This window comes from Drosophila gunungcola, unplaced genomic scaffold, assembly GCF_025200985.1.
Source record: "Drosophila gunungcola strain Sukarami unplaced genomic scaffold, Dgunungcola_SK_2 000158F, whole genome shotgun sequence".
Classification (NCBI taxonomy): Eukaryota; Metazoa; Arthropoda; class Insecta; order Diptera; family Drosophilidae; genus Drosophila; species Drosophila gunungcola.
Window position 1 is genome coordinate 33,174 of NW_026453319.1, and position 24,119 is coordinate 57,292.

Below are 24,119 nucleotides of genomic sequence, written 5' to 3' on the forward strand. Positions count from 1 at the left end.
GTTCAAATGAAGTCTGAATATAATTAGAGAGTATTATCGAAATATCTTACCGAACCAGTCGTTTATGTCTTATGTCATCCTTGTGGACTGTTCTTCTTTTGCACAAAAGAATTTTCACACAATCTTGCCGGTGCCTCCAACTGTTGAGCTAACAAGTCTTTTTGTTAGCTATTTTAAAACCAAATCAAAACAATAAATACAACACTTCAGTTTATTAACGTATATATACAGGGGCTACAGGCTTTGCAAACACCGCAGAGAGATAAGAAGAGCTGCTTAGAAATGAGTGATTCTGACTCTCTATTTAGTTGGAATGGTTCGCCGCTGCGGTCAGCAGACATACTAGAGTAATCTAACTGTGTACGTACAAAGTTGTTAGTGTTTTACAAACCAAGGTCAGTCAATGAAAAAAATTTGTTTTCATATACAGGTAACTAATTTTAAATTCTTGTTATAAATAAAACAAATATAATTTATTATGACTGTTTCTTGTACCGAGAAAGGTTGCCAGTGTTACGGAACTGCATCTTTCCCGGAGGGCAGCGCCGGCTAGCCACGGAGTCCCAGGGCGGAGAACCCCTTATTCCCTGCAGTCCGAACAATCGATTCCGACTCATCGGACGTCTCACGTCACTAACTTGACGATTTACCATCTCTACCACAAAGCAAAACAAAACAAAGCTATATTTACATCAAAACTTTGACAATTGGACGAAATTGGTGGTTTCGATGTCCTTGCCACGACGCACCCACCCAACCTTGGGTGCCCCAAAAAGGATGTAGGAGGCACGCCCCATCTCCGGCAGACCGGAGTCTATTCCTGGTGGATTAGGATCGGCTCATCTCCCCGCCCAAGGTAACTTACCCAAACATCTCGGTAGCTTGTTCACATTTAATCTTGGGCAAGTTTAATAAAGAAATGCATTCATTATTGATGCCTACTAACAATCGTTAGAAACAATCAAGGCCGATCTCAGACCGTCGACCAGATGAAAAGCGGTCAAAGCGGCACTAAATTGGAGGCGTTTGCCAACCGGGTCGCCTAATCCTGAGGAGCTCCAAGGGAAAAGAAGGGACGTGCTGAAAATGTAAGTACGCTAAATAAATCCCACAAGTCATCAAATTTCGCGACCCAATTTATAGGTAGTTGGACGCGCGGCCAGGGTTCGGAATTAAGCCTCTAATTTTAGATTAGATTTCACAGTGAGTACTTGACAATCTGGACTAGGTGGTATTACAAAAACAATGACTAAAGCTTATTTATTGCAGAGTTAATCGTCGGATGTGGTTGAAACTGCAGCCAGAATGGAAAAATCGCTAGCGGCGAAAACCAGCGCGACTCCGCACGGAGCCAATTGTTCCGGAGGATAGCGCAGCGTCCGCGTAAGAGGGGCCGGAGGCAGTGCGTCGGTGGACTTGGAGATGACCACGTATCTGGCCGTCTCGGAGGCAGTCGCTGTACTGCGGCCACTGCTGCGGCGGCTAGTGGACGACGACCAGGTTAGGTCCGCCTGGTAAGTGTTCACTTCCCAATTCTTTTAAATTTCCGGGGCCCTCTATACAGGGTCCCCGGTGGCTTTAATATTTACAAAAAACACTGTTATTCATAAGTTTATTGTAAATAAATAACCACTCACTTTAATTTATCTAAACACTAATAATGCACATATGAACTTATTTTTCCACGACTGTTCTCCTACGACTTATTGCAGCAACTAAAGCAAAACCCTGACCTACATCAAAGTCGTTCGCCATTTTCCCTCCCGCTCTCTCAAGATGGGTCAGCGAACGTATTCAAGGCTATTTAACCCAGTTAACGAGCGAACCGGGCTAAATTTAAATAGCTAAATCCTCTCCCGCTATCAATAGTAGGTTTCACCACCGAATCTTATCGATAGCGGGACCTGCTGACGTATCGGTTCGTTTTAGTATTTTCCAGACGGCTTCAACTGAAAATGCAACACCACCCTGGATTCCGAGAGACGACAACACAAAGTTTTAGACAAGCGCAGGAATACTTGGGAGCATTTGGATTTGGACTATTCGGATTCAGCCGGCCTCGATACCCAGATGCAGTTCCAACGGTGTCCAACGCGGGGCCCACGCTTTACGGGAAGTAGACACATGCCGATTCTGAGCTTGTATACTTTGTTATTCCTCTTTCCAGATCACAACCTAATGCCCTTGGCATGGTACACTCCGATCGATCGTCCTTGAAGATCTTCAAGCTCGTACGCATTATTGCCGACTGTCTTGACCACCCGAGCTTTCAGGAACTTCCGAGCGAACTTTGCATTGAAGGCCTTTTTGAAATCGCTGGGGGCAAAGTTGCGGCGATACACTTCCTGACCTGGCTTCGCAAGGAAAGTACGAGCCCTTTTGTCATACCGCCGGCGACTCCGATCGTATGCACATTCGAGGTTCTTCTGCACCTTGTCCTGGATCAGTTGGAGTTTATCAGCTGTTCTCATCCCAGACATTTCGTGATCACAAAGAGACTTCAACTTCCTTGCCAACTTGTAGCTGGCTCCGTTCAGGAACATGTGTCGTCCGAATACGGTGAAGAACGGAGCTTCTCCAGTTGCTGAATGGACCGCGTTGCGGAGGGCCACCTCAATCTCCGGAAGATACGCGTCCCATTCTCGATGATCTTCTTCTAAGTAGCTTCGGATTGCCGCCAACACGCTTTGGTTTACCCTTTCCGCTGCGTTGCTTTGCGGAGAGTGAACTGGCGTTTTGATGTGCGTGATGCCAAAGCTTTCCATCGCCTCCTCGAAGATCTTGGACGTAAACTGGAGGCCGTTCTCCGAATGCACAATTTCTGGAACCCCAAACTTGTAAAAAACCTCGTGAATGAGGAACACCACTACATTGGAGGCCGATGCCTCTTGCATGGCTTTTAAAATGTGTATTTGGAGAAGTGATCCACCACAATGAAGATGTAGGCCTGTCCCTTCTTCGACCTCGGGTACTTCCTCAGGAAATCGATGTACAGCTTCTGAAATGGCTGCTCAGTCTGGATCTCTCACCGATACCAACTTGCATCCGGGAATTCGGGGATTTCGACTCCTTGCACACTTCACACCTGCGTATGGACTCCCGGACTTGCAGTGCCATGTCAGGCCAGTAAAACTGCCGCCGTAGGTTTTCCAGAGTTTTTCCCATTCCGTTGGATCCGAATGTGCACGCTCAATTATGCTGTGGGTCAGACTCTGGGGAATCCACAACTTCAATTCGAAGCCTTCCACCTCGTCATCCAGATTTGCCGAAGAGACTCTCTTGAAGATGAGACCATCCACTATCCTCAAGTCAGGTAGGTTGGCCAAGTTTTTTTCCACTTCTTGTAACAACTCCGTGTACTCTTCTCCAGCAAACTCAGTGGTCTCGAAGCCGAGCAACTCTGACGGGTCCACCGTTACCTCTTCAACACAACGCGAAAGGGTATCTTCGATGTTGAAGTCATATCCCTGGAGTTGCAATGACCACCAGCCAGCCGACCCGAAAGGTCTTTCATGGACATGAGCCACTTCTGGCATGATCGGTGATGCACGTGAACGGCATTCCTTCCACATACGGCCGGAACTTTCGAATGGCCAGCAGGGCTGCGAGGCATTCTTTTTCAGTGACGGTGTAATGGACTTGGTGACGATTCATCTTGGCCGAGAAGAACGCTATTGGTTGCTCCTGGCCGTCTTCATCCCGCTGGAACAACACTGCACAGACTCCGATCTGAAATGCATCGCACTGGATGAAAAAGTGCCGCTTGAAGTCCGCATGTACCAGCACTGGCGCAGTAGTTAGGGCCATCTTCAGGGACTCTACTGCCAGCTGTGCTTCTGGACTCAAGGAAAACTTCTTATTTCCCGTCTTCTTCAAGGATTCCTTGAGCGGGGCAGCCAAAGTTGCAAAGTTCTTTATGAACCGACGGTACCAACCAGCGGTTCCAAGAAAGGCTCTCACTTCCTTCATGGTCCTTGGCTCAGGCATCCGCCTAATAACTGCTACACGCTCTGGATCCATCCGCAGACGTCCTCCACCCACTATGAAGCCGAGGTAGGTCAAAGACTTGAAGCAAAACTTCGACTTGCTCAGCCCAATGGTTAACCCTGCTTCTTTCAGGCATTCAGCGACTCGGCGAAGATACTTCAAGTGCGTTCTTATGTCAGGCGCTAGTATTAGCAGATCATCCAAGTAGACGAACACATTCGAGCGGATTTCAGCTGGAATTACTCGGTCCATGAGTCTCACCAGCCTCTGTGATGCGTTACAGAGTCCGAAAGGCATCACACGGAACTGGTAAAGAGGCCGACCAGGAACCGTAAAGGCTGTGTATTTCTTGCTGCTCGTGTCCAACTCAATCTGCCAAAAAGCGAACTTCATATCCACGCTGGAAATGTAGTACGTTTGGTCAATTCTGGACAGGATGCCGTCTATGCTGGGCAACGGGTAAGCATCTTTGATGGTCACATCATTAAGCTTACGTGCGTCTAAGCAGAACCGGTGTTTTCCAGATCTTGATTCTACGGTGGTGCGGTTCTCCAGGGGCTTTTGCTCTCCTCGATGATTCGAGGGCTAGCATCTTGTCGACCTCGTCCTCGACCACCTTCTGCTTCGCGGGAGACATCGGATAGGGTCGATCCTTGAACACTTTGGCTCCGTCCATCAGCTCAATAGTGTGCTTCTCCAGAGTGGTGGTACCTAAGCCATCCCTCTCGAAAGTCAAGAACTGCTGCTTGATCTCCTCCAGCTCTTGTTCCTCGGCCTTGGAAAGCGTCCAGGACTCGGGATCGGTTTTCTCCTCATCGTCATCCACGACCTCAGCGTAGTGCTCCAGGTAAGGACACAAGTAGAAGAGAATGTGCTCTGTCCGTCCTCGGTATTCCACCGGTAATTTGACCCGTCCTATAATTGACCGATCCTCTCCAGAGGCCGTACGGACTGCGGATAAGTACTTCTGGACGGGCACATCCAAGGCCTCGACCAGCTCTCTGCCACCTTTTCCAAGCAGACTCACACTCGCTCCAGTGTCCAACAACCCCGTCAGTTGCTTGGTCAGGACTCGGACTGCGGCGAACGGTCTGGGATCTCGCGATAAACTGCGCTTCACGGCGGCCACTGCTTCGCGTCGGCAGTTCCGACGTTTGCGAAATCGTTCCCTGGCCTTTTGCACCTGGCGAGACACCATACGCAACCCGCCTAACTGGTGCTCTGAGAAGATCCTGTTCCTGATATCTAGGTATCGACGCATCCTCTCCGCATAAGGTAAGTATTGTAAATTAGACTTATTGCTATTCTTAGAAGGTAAACATTTATTTAACTCTACCAACTCTTCTTCTCTGCGGAACTCCTGTCTGGACGCATCCTCTCCGCCCTCGAATCGCCCAGCCGACCGTTTTCCGCACAATCCGGACATTTGGGAGATACGATGTCTGGCTGCCCACATCGGTAGCAAAACAGTCTGCGTTCGGCTGCTGCGCAGTCACGTGATCCACGGCTCCGCAATTCCAGCAGCCGGCTCGGAACGGATTTTTAGGCTTCGCCCGCACTTCGTCCACCTCTTGCCACGGAGGATCCTCACCAGGATCTGGGCCAATCGCCTCGCTAACCTTGGCCTTCTCCGCCAGAGGATACCGCATCGGCTGCGTGTACGTGGTCCGTCCACGTCGTCCAAAACTGCGCTCCACCTCGCAGCACTCTTCCCGCAGTTCATCCACCGTGAACACATCCATCGCGTAGACAAACCCTGCGATGCTCTCCCTCAAGCCCTTTTTAATAATCTTCACCAGCTGTCGCTCTGACAGTGGCCTTTTCAGTCGAGCCGCCAACTGCTGCATCGCGTGGACGTAATCGCCAACTCCTTCTCCGGGCTGCTGCTCCCTCTGCAGAAGTTGGTGCATCCGATCGTGCTCCGTCTGATGACATCGGAACCTATCCATCAGCGAGGCTCGAAGCTGGGACCACCTGTCCACCCTGCAGTGACTGCCGCTGCAGGAACTCCAACCGGAAGAGAAAATCTTCCACCGAGTTTCGCTCATCCTCCCCGTCGAAGGATACGCCCCACCGCTCAATTCGCCATTGCTGGTTGGCGGCTGCCGGCCCCACATTGGCATACAGACGCGGCTCCTCCCGGAACTCTGAGGCCCTGCGGTCCTCAACGCACCAGCTGCGGGCCGGGCCATCGTATCGGCGCGACCTGCCATGATCCGGAGGATACCCGGGACTGCTACTTTCCAACTCCTGGAAATCCAGCGGCCTCCTCGGCGGTTTGGGTGGCACACTCGGCGGAGGTAGCCTGAAACCGTCCACGCCGGCGACCTGTGTGCTCTTCGGCACCGCACCTTGCGGGGCTTGACCAGGGATTCCCGCCTTGATCCTTGAATCCGGACGCCTTCGCTCATCCGGCATGCTCTCCAGGGGAAGCTGAGGCCGCTGAGCAGCAGGCCTTAACACCTCGTTCATCATCTTTATCATCTCCAGGAAGCCACTTCGGATCTCGTTCCTCAGTGCCTGATTGATCCCGATTTCTTGGCCCTTCCGATGGGTCTCCGACGCCTGTGCCAAAGCCACATTAACGGCCGACCTTGCCGCGGAATCCACAAAAGGATCGTGGAGTCTTGCGTCCTTATCGTCCAGCTGCAGTAACTCATCCGCCGCGAAACCAATTCCCTCCAGGATCTGCTGCTGCCTTAGGTCCTGCTGCAGCTCTGTGTCCTGTGGTCCTTTTTGCTCTTGTTGCAGTCCCTGGCGCAAACGGGCAAGCGGAGTCCTGGGCAACCCTTCCGATATGCGCGGCAAGCCAGCCTCGGTAGCGCCCTCCACATCCGTGGACCACATCTTTTCGTCGTCCTCGCCTGGAAAACCCTTCGACCGAAGCAGGTGATCATGCTTGCTGCCTTGTCGCTTTGACATCCTGAATTTTGATAACCCCTAACACGACTTCTGAACCCCGAATTCAATGTGCCAACCAAAAACCCAAATTATGTATAAATAAATAAATTGTGCTGCATGCTAGTAAGTTATAAATAATAAATAAATACGAATACTTATATTACCAGGCCAATAAATAATAATAATGAATAAATAGAACCAATAAACAATGAATAAATAAGAAATAGATAAGAAAATATATTAACGACCAACAAATACCTAAGGCTAAAGAAATGCACACCAATAATTAGCTCCTATCAAAAAACAAGTCCCTCAAGACTAAATTTCTTTCTCTATTTTTTTTTTTTTTTCCCAGCCTCAATAAGGGGAGATGGAGCCGATCACCAGCCGGTAGACTCCGCGCCAGTCGTCTTGCGTCTACAATTTCGTCCGAATTTTCACTAAACAAGCCGCTCTTCAACTGGACTAACTTTCAGCTGTGCTGAAAGTCGCCAGTTAAGGACTTCGGCTGTTTGCAGGATCGCATAGGATTTCCTTTTGGACTTTGCGTTTTTTCATTCAAGTCGCGGTGGCCGAGCAGCGCGTGACGACGTCACGGGTCACGACCACACATTTAAGTTTTAAACCGATATGATATGAAAACGCAAATACCCAGAAAACCCAAGGATCTGCACAAAACAAACAACTACACTGTAACACCAAAACAAAACATTCATTAAAATTACGTTAACAAAAAAATATGTCCCTAATACCTATATCACAGTTTTATCACAGTTTTTGGTTTAACCTTTCGTGCTTATTGCACGGACGACCTGGAATGCGAATCCTTCGATTTCCTTCGAAGAGGATGTCACCGCCAAATCACAGCTAATGGCTCGGGAGCAATTGTCCTACCTCTAGTGGACAGCCTCCCTTTCTTCCTACAAAATTTAAACAACTTTTCTCCACCAGTCCGCATCCCGGTGGAATTGCATGTGTGTCATGCAAGCCACCGTTCGTGGGCTGGCTGGAGATAATAAATATGCGAGACGCCGTCGACTCGGCTATCACATATTTTATTTGTTAAATTGGGCGCCATATTGTTACGGAACTGCATCTTTCCCGGAGGGCAGCGCCGGCTAGCCACGGAGTCCCAGGGCGGAGTACCCCTTATGCCCTGCAGTCCGAACAATCGATTCCGACTCATCGGAAACAAAACAAAGCTATATTTACATCAAAACTTTGACAATTGGACGAAATTGGTGGCTTCGATGTCCTTGCCACGACGCACCCACCCAACCTTGGGTGCCCCAAAAAGGATGTAGGAGGCACGCCCCATCTCCGGCAGACCGGAGTCTATTCCTGGTGGATTAGGATCGGCTCATCTCCCCGCCAAAGGTAACTTACCCAAACATCTCGGTAGCTTGTTCACATTTAATCTTGGGCAAGTTTAATAAATAAATACATTCATTATTGATGCCTACTAACAATCTACTCTTTTCGTTAGAAACACTCAAACACAAGTGACAGGCAAAAATCGCCGCACGGCACTAAATTGGAGGCGTTTGCCAACCGGGTCGCCTAATCCTGAGGAGCTCCAAGGGAAAAGAAGGGACGTGCTGAAAATGTAAGTACGCTAAATAAATCCCACAAGTCATCAAATTTCGCGACCCAATTTATAGGTAGTTGGACGCGCGGCCAGGGTTCGGAATTAAGCCTCTAATTTTAGATTAGATTTCACAGTGAGTACTTGACAATCTGGACTAGGTGATATTACAAAAACAATGACTAAAGCTTATTTATTGCAGAGTTAATCGTCGGATGTGGTTGAAACTGCAGCCAGAATGGAAAAATCGCTAGCGGCGAAAACCAGCGCGAGTCCGCACGGAGCCAATTGTTCCGGAGGATAGCGCAGCGTCCGCGTAAGAGGGGCCGGAGGCAGTGCGTCGGTGGACTTGGAGATGACCACGTGGCCAGCGCGGGCATTCGTTCCCGGAACGGACTCACCGAGGGAATCTCCGTATCTGGCCGTCTCGGAGGCAGTCGCTGTACTGCGGCCACTGCTGCGGCGGCTAGTGGACGACGACCAGGTTAGGTCCGCCTGGTAAGTGTTCACTTCCCAATTCTTTTAAATTTCCGGGGCCCTCTATACAGGGTCCCCGGTGGCTTTAATATTTACAAAAAACACTGTTATTCATAAGTTTATTGTAAATAAATAACCACTCACTTTAATTTATCTAAACACTAATGCACATATGAACTTATTTTTCCACGACTGTTCTCCTACGACTTATTGCAGCAACTAAAGCAAAACCCTGACCTACACCATTTTCCCTCCCGCTCTCTCAAGATGGGTCAGCGAACGTATTCAAGGCTATTTAACCCAGTTAACGAGCGAACCGGGCTAAATTTAAATAGCTAAATCCTCTCCCGCTATCAATAGTAGGTGTCACCACCGAATCTTATCGATAGCGGGACCTGCTGACGTATCGGTTCGTTTTAGTATTTTCCAGACGGCTTCAACTGAAAATGCAACACCACCCTGGATTCCGAGAGACGACAACACAAAGTTTTAGACAAGCGCAGGAATACTTGGGAGCATTTGGATTTGGACTATTCGGATTCAGCCGGCCTCGATACCCAGATGCAGTTCCAACGGTGTCCAACGCGGGGCCCACGCTTTACGGGAAGTAGACACATGCCGATTCTGAGCTTGTATACTTTGTTATTCCTCTTTCCAGATCACAACCTAATGCCCTTGGCATGGTACACTCCGATCGATCGTCCTTGAAGATCTTCAAGCTCGTACGCATTATTGCCGACTGTCTTGACCACCCGAGCTTTCAGGAATTTCCGAGCGAACTTTGCATTGAAGGCCTTTTTGAAATCGCTGGGGGCAAAGTTGCGGCGATACACTTCCTGACCTGGCTTCGCAAGGAAAGTACGAGCCCTTTTGTCATACCGCCGGCGACTCCGATCGTATGCACATTCGAGGTTCTTCTGCACCTTGTCCTGGATCAGTTGGAGTTTATCAGCTGTTCTCATCCCAGACATTTCGTGATCACACAGAGACTTCAACTTCCTTGCCAACTTGTAGCTGGCTCCGTTCAGGAACATGTGTCGTCCGAATACGGTGAAGAACGGAGCTTCTCCAGTTGCTGAATGGACCGCGTTGCGGAGGGCCACCTCAATCTCCGGAAGATACGCGTCCCATTCTCGATGATCTTCTTCTAAGTAGCTTCGGATTGCCGCCAACACGCTTTGGTTTACCCTTTCCGCTGCGTTGCTTTGCGGAGAGTGAACTGGCGTTTTGATGTGCGTGATGCCAAAGCTTTCCATCGCCTCCTCGAAGATCTTGGACGTAAACTGGAGGCCGTTCTCCGAATGCACAATTTCTGGAACCCCAAACTTGTAAAAAACCTCGTGAATGAGGAACACCACTACATTGGAGGCCGATGCCTCTTGCATGGCTTTTAAAAATGTGTATTTGGAGAAGTGATCCACCACAATGAAGATGTAGGCCTGTCCCTTCTTCGACCTCGGGTACTTCCTCAGGAAATCGATGTACAGCTTCTGAAATGGCTGCTCAGTCTGGATCTCTCACCGATACCAACTTGCATCCGGGAATTCGGGGATTTCGACTCCTTGCACACTTCACACCTGCGTATGGACTCCCGGACTTGCAGTGCCATGTCAGGCCAGTAAAACTGCCGCCGTAGGTTTTCCAGAGTTTTTCCCATTCCGTTGGATCCGAATGTGCACGCTCAATTATGCTGTGGGTCAGACTCTGGGGAATCCACAACTTCAATTCGAAGCCTTCCACCTCGTCATCCAGATTTGCCGAAGAGACTCTCTTGAAGATGAGACCATCCACTATCCTCAAGTCAGGTAGGTTGGCCAAGTTTTTTTCCACTTCTTGTAACAACTCCGTGTACTCTTCTCCAGCAAACTCAGTGGTCTCGAAGCCGAGCAACTCTGACGGGTCCACCGTTACCTCTTCAACACAACGCGAAAGGGTATCTTCGATGTTGAAGTCATATCCCTGGAGTTGCAATGACCACCAGCCAGCCGACCCGAAAGGTCTTTCATGGACATGAGCCACTTCTGGCATGATCGGTGATGCACGTGAACGGCATTCCTTCCACATACGGCCGGAACTTTCGAATGGCCAGCAGGGCTGCGAGGCATTCTTTTTCAGTGACGGGGCAGCCAAAGTTGCAAAGTTCTTTATGAACCGACGGTACCAACCAGCGGTTCCAAGAAAGGCTCTCACTTCCTTCATGGTCCTTGGCTCAGGCATCCGCCTAATAACTGCTACACGCTCTGGATCCATCCGCAGACGTCCTCCACCCACTATGAAGCCGAGGTAGGTCAAAGACTTGAAGCAAAACTTCGACTTGCTCAGCCCAATGGTTAACCCTGCTTCTTTCAGGCATTCAGCGACTCGGCGAAGATACTTCAAGTGCGTTCTTATGTCAGGCGCTAGTATTAGCAGATCATCCAAGTAGACGAACACATTCGAGCGGATTTCAGCTGGAATTACTCGGTCCATGAGTCTCACCAGCCTCTGTGATGCGTTACAGAGTCCGAAAGGCACCACACGGAACTGGTAAAGAGGCCGACCAGGAACCGTAAAGGCTGTGTATTTCTTGCTGCTCGTGTCCAACTCAATCTGCCAAAAAGCGAACTTCATATCCACGCTGGAAATGTAGTACGTTTGGTCAATTCTGGACAGGATGCCGTCTATGCTGGGCAACGGGTAAGCATCTTTGATGGTCACATCATTAAGCTTACGTGCGTCTAAGCAGAACCGGTGTTTTCCAGATCTTGATTCTACGGTGGTGCGGTTCTCCAGGGGCTTTTGCTCTCCTCGATGACTCGAGGGCTAGCATCTTGTCGACCTCGTCCTCGACCACCTTCTGCTTCGCGGGAGACATCGGATAGGGTCGATCCTTGAACACTTTGGCTCCGTCCATCAGCTCAATAGTGTGCTTCTCCAGAGTGGTGGTACCTAAGCCATCCCTCTCGAAAGTCAAGAACTGCTGCTTGATCTCCTCCAGCTCTTGTTCCTCGGCCTTGGAAAGCGTCCAGGACTCGGGATCGGTTTTCTCCTCATCGTCATCCTCGACCTCAGCGTAGTGCTCCAGGTAAGGACACAAGTAGAAGAGAATGTGCTCTGTCCGTCCTCGGTATTCCACCGGTAATTTGACCCGTCCTATAATTGACCGATCCTCTCCAGAGGCCGTACGGACTGCGGATAAGTACTTCTGGACGGGCACATCCAAGGCCTCGACCAGCTCTCTGCCACCTTTTCCAAGCAGACTCACACTCGCTCCAGTGTCCAACAACCCCGTCAGTTGCTTGGTCAGGACTCGGACTGCGGCGAACGGTCTGGGATCTCGCGATAAACTGCGCTTCACGGCGGCCACTGCTTCGCGTCGGCAGTTCCGACGTTTGCGAAATCGTTCCCTGGCCTTTTGCACCTGGCGAGACACCATACGCAACCCGCCTAACTGGTGCTCTGAGAAGATCCTGTTCCTGATATCTAGGTATCGACGCATCCTCTCCGCATAAGGTAAGTATTGTAAATTAGACTTATTGCTATTCTTAGAAGGTAAACATTTATTTAACTCTACCAACTCTTCTTCTCTGCGGAACTCCTGTCTGGACGCATCCTCTCCGCCCTCGAATCGCCCAGCCGACCGTTTTCCGCACAATCCGGACATTTGGGAGATACGATGTCTGGCTGCCCACATCGGTAGCAAAACAGTCTGCGTTCGGCTGCTGCGCAGTCACGTGATCCACGGCTCCGCAATTCCAGCAGCCGGCTCGGAACGGATTTTTAGGCTTCGCCCGCACTTCGTCCACCTCTTGCCACGGAGGATCCTCACCAGGATCTGGGCCAATCGCCTCGCTAACCTTGGCCTTCTCCGCCAGAGGATACCGCATCGGCTGCGTGTACGTGGTCCGTCCACGTCGTCCAAAACTGCGCTCCACCTCGCAGCACTCTTCCCGCAGTTCATCCACCGTGAACACATCCATCGCGTAGACAAACCCTGCGATGCTCTCCCTCAAGCCCTTTTTAATAATCTTCACCAGCTGTCGCTCTGACAGTGGCCTTTTCAGTCGAGCCGCCAACTGCTGCATCGCGTGGACGTAATCGCCAACTCCTTCTCCGGGCTGCTGCTCCCTCTGCAGAAGTTGGTGCATCCGATCGTGCTCCGTCTGATGGCATCGGAACCTATCCATCAGCGAGGCTCGAAGCTGGGACCACCTGTCCACCCTGCAGTGACTGCCGCTGCAGGAACTCCAACCGGAAGAGAAAATCTTCCACCGAGTTTCGCTCATCCTCCCCGTCGAAGGATACGCCCCACCGCTCAATTCGCCATTGCTGGTTGGCGGCTGCCGGCCCCACATTGGCATACAGACGCGGCTCCTCCCGGAACTCTGAGGCCCTGCGGTCCTCAACGCACCAGCTGCGGGCCGGGCCATCGTATCGGCGCGACCTGCCATGATCCGGAGGATACCCGGGACTGCTACTTTCCAACTCCTGGAAATCCAGCGGCCTCCTCGGCGGTTTGGGTGTCACACTCGGCGGAGGTAGCCTGGAACCGTCCACGCCGGCGACCTGTGTGCTCTTCGGCACCGCACCTTGCGGGGCTTGACCAGGGATTCCCGCCTTGATCCTTGAATCCGGACGCCTTCGCTCATCCGGCATGCTCTCCAGGGGAAGCTGAGGCCGCTGAGCAGCAGGCCTTAACACCTCGTTCATCAGCTTTATCATCTCCAGGAAGCCACTTCGGATCTCGTTCCCCAGTGCCTGATTGATCCCGATTTCTTGGCCCTTCCGATGGGTCTCCGACGCCTGTGCCAAAGCCACATTAACGGCCGACCTTGCCGCGGAATCCACAAAAGGATCGTGGAGTCTTGCGTCCTTATCGTCCAGCTGCAGTAACTCATCCGCCGCGAAACCAATTCCCTCCAGGATCTGCTGCTGCCTTAGGTCCTGCTGCAGCTCTGTGTCCTGTGGTCCTTTTTGCTCTTGTTGCAGTCCCTGGCGCAAACGGGCAAGCGGAGTCCTGGGCAACCCTTCCGATATGCGCGGCAAGCCAGCCTCGGTAGCGCCCTCCACATCCGTGGACCACATCTTTTCGTCGTCCTCGCCTGGAAAACCCTTCGACCGAAGCAGGTGATCATGCTTGCTGCCTTGTCGCTTTGACATCCTGAATTTTGATAACCCCTAACACGACTTCTGAACCCCGAATTCAATGTGCCAACCAAAAACCCAAATTATGTATAAATAAATAAATTGTGTTGCATGCTAGTAAGTGATAAATAATAAATAAATACGAATACTTATATTACCAGGCCAATAAATAATAATTATGAATAAACAGAACCAATAAACAATGAATAAATAAGAAATAAATAAGAAAATATATTAACGACCAACAAATACCTAAGGCTAAAGAAATACACACCAATAATTAGCTCCTATCAAAAAAACAAGTCCCTCAAGACTAAATTTCTTTCTCTATTTTTTTTTTTTTTTCCCAGCCTCAATAAGGGGAGATGGAGCCGATCACCAGCCGGTAGACTCCGCGCCAGTCGTCTTGCGTCTACAATTTCGTCCGAATTTTCACTAAACAAGCCGCTCTTCAACTGGACTAACTTTCAGCTGTGCTGAAAGGACTTCGGCTGTTTGCAGGATCGCATAGGATTTCCTTTTGGACTTTGCGTTTTTTCATTCAAGTCGCGGTGGCCGAGCAGCGCGTGACGACGTCACGGGTCACGACCACACATTTAAGTTTTAAACCGATATGATATGAAAACGCAAATACCCAGAAAACCCAAGGATCTGCACAAAACAAACAACTACACTGTAACCCCAAAACAAAACATTCATTAAAATTACGTTAACAAAAAAATTTGTCCCTAATACCTATATCACAGTTTTATCACAGTTTTTGGTTTAACCTTTCGTGCTTATTGCACGGACGACCTGGAATGCGAATCCTTCGATTTCCTTCGAAGAGGATGTCACCGCCAAATCACAGCTAATGCCTCGGGAGCAATTGTCCTACCTCTAGTGGACAGCCTCCCTTTCTTCCTACAAAATTTAAACAACTTTTCTCCACCAGTCCGCATCCCGGTGCAATTGCATGTGTGTCATGCAAGCCACCGTTCGTGGGCTGGCTGGAGATAATAAATATGCGAGACGCCGTCGACTCGGCTATCACATATTTTATTTGTTAAATTGGGCGCCATATTGTTACGGAACTGCATCTTTCCCGGAGGGCAGCGCCGGCTAGCCACGGAGTCCCAGGGCGGAGTACCCCATATGCCCTGCAGTCCGAACAATCGATTCCGACTCATCGGACGTCTCACGTCACTAACTTGACGATTTACCATCTCTACCACAAAGCAAAACAAAACAAAGCTATATTTACATCAAAACTTTGACAATTGGACGAAATTGGTGGTTTCGATGTCCTTGCCACGACGCACCCACCCAACCTTGGGTGCCCCAAAAAGGATGTAGGAGGCACGCCCCATCTCCGGCAGACCGAAGTCTATTCCTGGTGGATTAGGATCGGCTCATCTCCCCGCCCAAGGTAACTTACCCAAACATCTCGGTAGCTTGTTCACATTTAATCTTGGGCAAGTTTAATAAAGAAATGCATTCATTATTGATGCCTACTAACAATCGTTAGAAACAATCAAGGCCGATCTCAGACCGTCGACCAGATGAAAAGCGGTCAAAGCGGCACTAAATTGGAGGCGTTTGCCAACCGGGTCGCTTAATCCTGAGGAGCTCCAAGGGAAAAGAAGGGACGTGCTGAAAATGTAAGTACGCTAAATAAATCCCACAAGTCATCAAATTTCGCGACCCAATTTATAGGTAGTTGGACGCGCGGCCAGGGTTCGGAATTAAGCCTCTAATTTTAGATTAGATTTCACAGTGAGTACTTGACAATCTGGACTAGGTGGTATTACAAAACAATGACTAAAGCTTATTTATTGCAGAGTTAATCGTCGGATGTGGTTGAAACTGCAGCCAGAATGGAAAAATCGCTAGCGGCGAAAACCAGCGCGAGTCCGCACGGAGCCAATTGTTCCGGAGGATAGCGCAGCGTCCGCGTAAGAGGGGCCGGAGGCAGTGCGTCGGTGGACTTGGAGATGACCACGTGGCCAGCGCGGGCATTCGTTCCCGGAACGGACTCACCGAGGGAATCTCCGTATCTGGCCGTCTCGGAGGCAGTCGCTGTACTGCGGCCACTGCTGCGGCGGCTAGTGGACGACGACCAGGTTAGGTCCGCCTGGTAAGTGTTCACTTCCCAAATCTTTTAAATTTCCGGGGCCCTCTATACAGGGTCCCCGGTGGCTTTAATATTTACAAAAAACACTGTTATTCATAAGTTTATTGTAAATAAATAACCACTCACTTTAATTTATCTAAACACTAATAATGCACATATGAACTTATTTTTCCACGACTGTTCTCCTACGACTTATTGCAGCAACTAAAGCAAAACCCTGACCTACACCAAAGTCGTTCGCCATTTTCCCTCCCGCTCTCTCAAGATGGGTCAGCGAACGTATTCAAGGCTATTTAACCCAGTTAACGAGCGAACCGGGCTAAATTTAAATAGCTAAATCCTCTCCCGCTATCAATAGTAGGTGTCACCACCGAATCTTATCGATAGCGGGACCTGCTGACGTATCGGTTCGTTTTAGTATTTTCCAGACGGCTTCAACTGAAAATGCAACACCACCCTGGATTCCGAGAGACGACAACACAAAGTTTTAGACAAGCGCAGGAATACTTGGGAGCATTTGGATTTGGACTATTCGGATTCAGCCGGCCTCGATACCAAGAAGCAGTTCCAACGGTGTCCAACGCGGGGCCCACGCTTTACGGGAAGTAGACACATGCCGATTCTGAGCTTGTATACTTTGTTATTCCTCTTTCCAGATCACAACCTAATGTCCTTGGCATGGTACACTCCGATCGATCGTCCTTGAAGATCTTCAAGCTCGTACGCATTATTGCCGACTGTCTTGACCACCCGAGCTTTCAGGAACTTCCGAGCGAACTTTGCATTGAAGGCCTTTTTTAAATCGCTGGGGGCAAAGTTGCGGCGATACACTTCCTGACCTGGCTTCGCAAGGAAAGTACGAGCCCTTTTGTCATACCGCCGGCGACTCCGATCGTATGCACATTCGAGGTTCTTCTGCACCTTGTCCTGGATCAGTTGGAGTTTATCAGCTGTTCTCATCCCAGACATTTCGTGATCACACAGAGACTTCAACTTCCTTGCCAACTTGTAGCTGGCTCCGTTCAGGAACATGTGTCGTCCGAATACGGTGAAGAACGGAGCTTCTCCAGTTGCTGAATGGACCGCGTTGCGGAGGGCCACCTCAATCTCCGGAAGATACGCGTCCCATTCTCGATGATCTTCTTCTAAGTAGCTTCGGATTGCCGCCAACACGCTTTGGTTTACCCTTTCCGCTGCGTTGCTTTGCGGAGAGTGAACTGGCGTTTTGATGTGCGTGATGCCAAAGCTTTCCATCGCCTCCTCGAAGATCTTGGACGTAAACTGGAGGCCGTTCTCCGAATGCACAATTTCTGGAACCCCAAACTTGTAAAAAACCTCGTGAATGAGGAACACCACTACATTGGAGGCCGATGCCTCTTGCATGGCTTTTAAAAATGTGTATTTGGAGAAGTGATCCACCACAATGAAGATGTAGGCCTGTCCCTTCTTCGACCTCGGGTACTTCCTCAGGAAATCGATGTACAGCTTCTGAAATGGCTGCTCAGTCTGGATCTCTCACCGATACCAACTTGCATCCGGAAATTCGGGGATTTCGACTCCTTGCACACTTCACACCTGCGTATGGACTCCCGGACTTGCAGTGCCATGTCAGGCCAGTAAAACTGCCGCCGTAGGTTTTCCAGAGTTTTTCCCATTCCGTTGGATCCGAATGTGCACGCTCAATTATGCTGTGGGTCAGACTCTGGGGAATCCAAAACTTCAATTCGAAGCCTTCCACCTCGTCATCCAGATTTGCCGAAGAGACTCTCTTGAAGATGAGACCATCCACTATCCTCAAGTCAGGTAGGTTGGCCAAGTTTTTTTCCACTTCTTGTAACAACTCCGTGTACTCTTCTCCAGCAAACTCAGTGGTCTCGAAGCCGAGCAACTCTGACGGGTCCACCGTTACCTCTTCAACACAACGCGAAAGGGTATCTTCGATGTTGAAGTCATATCCCTGGAGTTGCAATGACCACCAGCCAGCCGACCCGAAAGGTCTTTCATGGACATGAGCCACTTCTGGCATGATCGGTGATGCACGTGAACGGCATTCCTTCCACATACGGCCGGAACTTTCGAATGGCCAGCAGGGCTGCGAGGCATTCTTTTTCAGTGACGGTGTAATGGACTTGGTGACGATTCATCTTGGCCGAGAAGAACGCTATTGGTTGCTCCTGGCCGTCTTCATCCCGCTGGAACAACACTGCACAGACTCCGATCTGAAATGCATCGCACTGGATGAAAAAGTGCCGCTTGAAGTCCGCATGTACCAGCACTGGCGCAGTAGTTAGGGCCATCTTCAGGGACTCTACTGCCAGCTGTGCTTCTGGACTCAAGGAAAACTTCTTATTTCCCGTCTTCTTCAAGGATTCCGTGAGCGGGGCAGCCAAAGTTGCAAAGTTCTTTATGAACCGACGGTACCAACCAGCGGTTCCAAGAAAGGCTCTCACTTCCTTCATGGTCCTTGGCTCAGGCATCCGCCTAATAACTGCTACACGCTCTGGATCCATCCGCAGACGTCCTCCACCCACTTTGAAGCCGAGGTAGGTCAAAGACTTGAAGCAAAACTTCGACTTGCTCAGCCCAATGGTTAACCCTGCTTCTTTCAGGCATTCAGCGACTCGGCGAAGATACTTCAAGTGCGTTCTTATGTCAGGCGCTAGTATTAGCAGATCATCCAAGTAGACGAACACATTCGAGCGGATTTCAGCTGGAATTACTCGGTCCATGAGTCTCACCAGCCTCTGTGATGCGTTACAGAGTCCGAAAGGCATCACACGGAACTGGTAAAGAGGCCGACCAGGAACCGTAAAGGCTGTGTATTTCTTGCTGCTCGTGTCCAACTCAATCTGCCAAAAAGCGAACTTCATATCCACGCTGGAAATGTAGTACGTTTGGTCAATTCTGGACAGGATGCCGTCTATGCTGGGCAACGGGTAAGCATCTTTGATGGTCACATCATTAAGCTTACGTGCGTCTAAGCAGAACCGGTGTTTTCCAGATCTTGATTCTACGGTGGTGCGGTTCTCCAGGGGCTTTTGCTCTCCTCGATGACTCGAGGGCTAGCATCTTGTCGACCTCGTCCTCGACCACCTTCTGCTTCGCGGGAGACATCGGATAGGGTCGATCCTTGAACACTTTGGCTCCGTCCATCAGCTCAATAGTGTGCTTCTCCAGAGTGGTGGTACCTAAGCCATCCCTCTCGAAAGTCAAGAACTGCTGCTTGATCTCTTCCAGCTCTTGTTCCTCGGCCTTGGAAAGCGTCCAGGACTCGGGATCGGTTTTCTCCTCATCGTCATCCTCGACCTCAGCGTAGTGCTCCAGGTAAGGACACAAGTAGAAGAGAATGTGCTCTGTCCGTCCTCGGTATTCCACCGGTAATTTGACCCGTCCTATAATTGACCGATCCTCTCTAGAGGCCGTACGGACTGCGGATAAGTACTTCTGGACGGGCACATCCAAGGCCTCGACCAGCTCTCTGCCACCTTTTCCAAGCAGACTCACACTCGCTCCAGTGTCCAACAACCCCGTCAGTTGCTTGGTCAGGACTCGGACTGCGGCGAACGGTCTGGGATCTCGCGATAAACTGCGCTTCACGGCGGCCACTGCTTCGCGTCGGCAGTTCCGACGTTTGCGAAATCGTTCCCTGGCCTTTTGCACCTGGCGAGACACCATACGCAACCCGCCTAACTGGTACTCTGAGAAGATCCTGTTCCTGATATCTAGGTATCGACGCATCCTCTCCGCATAAGGTAAGTATTGTAAATTAGACTTATTGCTATTCTTAGAAGGTAAACATTTATTTAACTCTACCAACTCTTCTTCTCTGCGGAACTCCTGTCTGGACGCATCCTCTCCGCCCTCGAATCGCCCAGCCGACCGTTTTCCGCACAATCCGGACATTTGGGAGATACGATGTCTGGCTGCCCACATCGGTAGCAAAACAGTCTGCGTTCGGCTGCTGCGCAGTCACGTGATCCACGGCTCCGCAATTCCAGCAGCCGGCTCGGAACGGATTTTTAGGCTTCGCCCGCACTTCGTCCACCTCTTGCCACGGAGGATCCTCACCAGGATCTGGGCCAATCGCCTCGCTAACCTTGGCCTTCTCCGCCAGAGGATACCGCATCGGCTGCGTGTACGTGGTCCGTCCACGTCGTCCAAAACTGCGCTCCACCTCGCAGCACTCTTCCCGCAGTTCATCCACCGTGAACACATCCATCGCGTAGACAAACCCTGCGATGCTCTCCCTCAAGCCCTTTTTAATAATCTTCACCAGTTGTCGCTCTGACAGTGGCCTTTTCAGTCGAGCCCCCAACTGCTGCATCGCGTGGACGTAATCGCCAACTCCTTCTCCGGGCTGCTGCTCCCTCTGCAGAAGTTGGTGCATCCGATCGTGCTCCGTCTGATGGCATCGGAACCTATCCATCAGCGAGGCTCGAAGCTGGGACCACCTGTCCACCCTGCAGTGACTGCCGCTGCAGGAACTCCAACCGGAAGAGAAAATCTTCCACCGAGTTTCGCTCATCCTCCCCGTCGAAGGATACGCCCCACCGCTCAATTCGCCATTGCTGGTTGGCGGCTGCCGGCCCCACATTGGCATACAGACGCGGCTCCTCCCGGAACTCTGAGGCCCTGCGGTCCTCAACGCACCAGCTGCAGGCCGGGCCATCCTCTCGGCGCGACCTGCCATGATCCGGAGGATACCCGGGACTGCTACTTTCCAACTCCTGGAAATCCAGCGGCCTCCTCGGCGGTTTGGGTGGCACACTCGGCGGAGGTAGCCTGAAACCGTCCACGCCGGCGACCTGTGTGCTCTTCGGCACCGCACCTTGCGGGGCTTGACCAGGGATTCCCGCCTTGATCCTTGAATCCGGACGCCTTCGCTCATCCGGCATGCTCTCCAGGGGAAGCTGAGGCCGCTGAGCAGCAGGCCTTAACACCTCGTTCATCATCTTTATCATCTCCAGGAAGCCACTTCGGATCTCGTTCCTCAGTGCCTGATTGATCCCGATTTCTTGGCCCTTCCGATGGGTCTCCGACGCCTGTGCCAAAGCCACATTAACGGCCGACCTTGCCGCGGAATCCACAAAAGGATCGTGGAGTCTTGCGTCCTTATCGTCCAGCTGCAGTAACTCATCCGCCGCGAAACCAATTCCCTCCAGGATCTGCTGCTGCCTTAGGTCCTGCTGCAGCTCTGTGTCCTGTGGTCCTTTTTGCTCTTGTTGCAGTCCCTGGCGCAAACGGGCAAGCGGAGTCCTGGGCAACCCTTCCGATATGCGCGGCAAGCCAGCCTCGGTAGCGGCCTCCACATCCGTGGACCACATCTTTTCGTCGTCCTCGCCTGGAAAACCCTTCGACCGAAGCAGGTGATCATGCTTGCTGCCTTGTCGCTTTGACATCCTGAATTTTGATAACCCCTAACACGACTTCTGAACCCCGAATTCAATGTGCCAACCAAAAACCCAAATTATGTATAAATAAATAAATTGTGCTGCATGCTAGTAAGTTATAAATAATAAATAAATACGAATACTTATATTACCAGGCCAATAAATAATAATAATGAATAAATAGAACCAATAAACAATGAATAAATAAGAAATAGATAAGAAAATATATTAACGACCAACAAATACCTAAGGCTAAAGAAATACACACCAATAATTAGCTCCTATCAAAAAAACAAGTCCCTCAAGACTAAATTTCTTTCCCTATTTTTTTTTTTTTTTTCAGCCTCAATAAGGGGAGATGGAGCCGATCACCAGCCGGTAGACTCCGCGCCAGTCGTCTTGCGTCTACAATTTCGTCCGAATTTTCACTAAACAAGCCGCTCGTCAACTGGACTAACTTTCAGCTGTGCTGAAAGTCGCCAGTTAAGGACTTCGGCTGTTTGCAGGATCGCATAGGATTTCCTTTTGGACTTTGCGTTTTTTCATTCAAGTCGCGGTGGCCGAGCAGCGCGTGACGACGTCACGGGTCACGACCACACATTTAAGTTTTAAACCGATATGATATGAAAACGCAAATACCCAGAAAACCCAAGGATCTGCACAAAACAAACAACTACACTGTAACACCAAAACAAAACATTCATTAAAATTACGTTAACAAAAAAATATGTCCCTAATACCTATATCACAGTTTTATCACAGTTTTTGGTTTAACCTTTCGTGCTTATTGCACGGACGACCTGGAATGCGAATCCTTCGATTTCCTTCGAAGAGGATGTCACCGCCAAATCACAGCTAATGGCTCGGGAGCAATTGTCCTACCTCTAGTGGACAGCCTCCCTTTCTTCCTACAAAATTTAAACAACTTTTCTCCACCAGTCCGCATCCCGGTGGAATTGCATGTGTGTCATGCAAGCCACCGTTCGTGGGCTGGCTGGAGATAATAAATATGCGAGACGCCGTCGACTCGGCTATCACATATTTATTTGTTAAATTGGGCGCCATATTGTTACGGAACTGCATCTTTCCCGGAGGGCAGCGCCGGCTAGCCACGGAGTCCCAGGGCGGAGTACCCCTTATGCCCTGCAGTCCGAACAATCGATTCCGACTCATCGGAAACAAAACAAAGCTATATTTACATCAAAACTTTGACAATTGGACGAAATTGGTGGCTTCGATGTCCTTGCCACGACGCACCCACCCAACCTTGGGTGCCCCAAAAAGGATGTAGGAGGCACGCCCCATCTCCGGCAGACCGGAGTCTATTCCTGGTGGATTAGGATCGGCTCATCTCCCCGCCAAAGGTAACTTACCCAAACATCTCGGTAGCTTGTTCACATTTAATCTTGGGCAAGTTTAATAAATAAATACATCATTATTGATGCCTACTAACAATCTACTCTTTTCGTTAGAAACACTCAAACACAAGTGACAGGCAAAATCGCCGCACGGCACTAAATTGGAGGCGTTTGCCAACCGGGTCGCCTAATCCTGAGGAGCTCCAAGGGAAAAGAAGGGACGTGCTGAAAATGTAAGTACGCTAAATAAATCCCACAAGTCATCAAATTTCGCGACCCAATTTATAGGTAGTTGGACGCGCGGCCAGGGTTCGGAATTAAGCCTCTAATTTTAGATTAGATTTCACAGTGAGTACTTGACAATCTGGACTAGGTGATATTACAAAAACAATGACTAAAGCTTATTTATTGCAGAGTTAATCGTCGGATGTGGTTGAAACTGCAGCCAGAATGGAAAAATCGCTAGCGGCGAAAACCAGCGCGAGTCCGCACGGAGCCAATTGTTCCGGAGGATAGCGCAGCGTCCGCGTAAGAGGGGCCGGAGGCAGTGCGTCGGTGGACTTGGAGATGACCACGTGGCCAGCGCGGGCATTCGTTCCTGGAACGGACTCACCGAGGGAATCTCCGTATCTGGCCGTCTCGGAGGCAGTCGCTGTAGCTGCTGGTGCTGGAGGCTGCTGCTGCTGCTCCTGATCGCTGCTGCGGCTGATGCTGCTGCGGCCAATGCTGCTGCGGCTAATGCTGCGGCCAATGCTGCGGCGGCTAGTGGACGACGACCAGGTTAGGTCCGCCTGGTAAGTGCTCACTTCCCAAATCTTTTAAATTTCCGGGGCCCTCTAGATAGGGTCCCCGGTGGCTTTAATATTTACAAAAAACACTGTTATTCATAAGTTTATTGCAAATAAATAACCACTCACTTTAATTTATCTAAACACTGATAATGCACATATGAACTTATTTTTCCACGACTGTTCTCCTACGACTTATTGCAGCCACTAAAGCAAAACCCTGACCTACACCAAAGTCGTTCGCCATTTTCCCTCCCGCTCTCTCAAGATGGGTCAAGGCTATTTAACCCAGTTAACGAGCGAACCGGGCTAAATTTAAATAGCTTAATCCTCTCCCGCTATCAATAGTAGGTGTCACCACCGAATCTTATCGATAGCGGGACCTGCTGACGTATC

At 50.2% G+C, this 24,119-nt stretch overlaps 7 long non-coding RNA genes across 7 annotated transcripts; 5 read left to right on the forward strand and 2 right to left on the reverse strand.

Moving 5' to 3' along the window:
• The first annotated feature begins 1,012 nt into the window (after window positions 1-1,012).
• Window positions 1,013-1,339, forward strand: LOC128265810 (uncharacterized). The gene is made up of 3 exons (XR_008268917.1): window positions 1,013-1,088; window positions 1,144-1,203; window positions 1,270-1,339. It is a non-coding gene; the product is annotated as an uncharacterized LOC128265810 (long non-coding RNA).
• A 2,671-nt stretch (window positions 1,340-4,010) lies between these two features.
• On the forward strand, window positions 4,011-4,814 carry LOC128265809 (uncharacterized). The gene is made up of 3 exons (XR_008268916.1): window positions 4,011-4,053; window positions 4,120-4,446; window positions 4,772-4,814. It is a non-coding gene; the product is annotated as an uncharacterized LOC128265809 (long non-coding RNA).
• A 2,429-nt stretch (window positions 4,815-7,243) lies between these two features.
• Window positions 7,244-7,744, reverse strand: LOC128265811 (uncharacterized). Its single transcript, XR_008268918.1, has 3 exons — window positions 7,641-7,744; window positions 7,477-7,578; window positions 7,244-7,422 (listed from the first exon to the last, which is right to left on the reverse strand). It is a non-coding gene; the product is annotated as an uncharacterized LOC128265811 (long non-coding RNA).
• A 656-nt stretch (window positions 7,745-8,400) lies between these two features.
• Window positions 8,401-8,912, forward strand: LOC128265803 (uncharacterized). The gene is made up of 3 exons (XR_008268912.1): window positions 8,401-8,494; window positions 8,550-8,609; window positions 8,676-8,912. It is a non-coding gene; the product is annotated as an uncharacterized LOC128265803 (long non-coding RNA).
• Window positions 8,913-15,669: 6,757 nt separating this feature from the next.
• LOC128265807 (uncharacterized) lies at window positions 15,670-16,131 on the forward strand. The gene is made up of 3 exons (XR_008268914.1): window positions 15,670-15,714; window positions 15,770-15,829; window positions 15,895-16,131. It is a non-coding gene; the product is annotated as an uncharacterized LOC128265807 (long non-coding RNA).
• A 5,783-nt stretch (window positions 16,132-21,914) lies between these two features.
• LOC128265808 (uncharacterized) lies at window positions 21,915-22,421 on the reverse strand. The gene is made up of 3 exons (XR_008268915.1): window positions 22,318-22,421; window positions 22,154-22,255; window positions 21,915-22,099 (listed from the first exon to the last, which is right to left on the reverse strand). It is a non-coding gene; the product is annotated as an uncharacterized LOC128265808 (long non-coding RNA).
• A 648-nt stretch (window positions 22,422-23,069) lies between these two features.
• LOC128265804 (uncharacterized) lies at window positions 23,070-23,647 on the forward strand. Its single transcript, XR_008268913.1, has 3 exons — window positions 23,070-23,168; window positions 23,224-23,283; window positions 23,350-23,647. It is a non-coding gene; the product is annotated as an uncharacterized LOC128265804 (long non-coding RNA).
• Window positions 23,648-24,119: the final 472 nt, after the last annotated feature.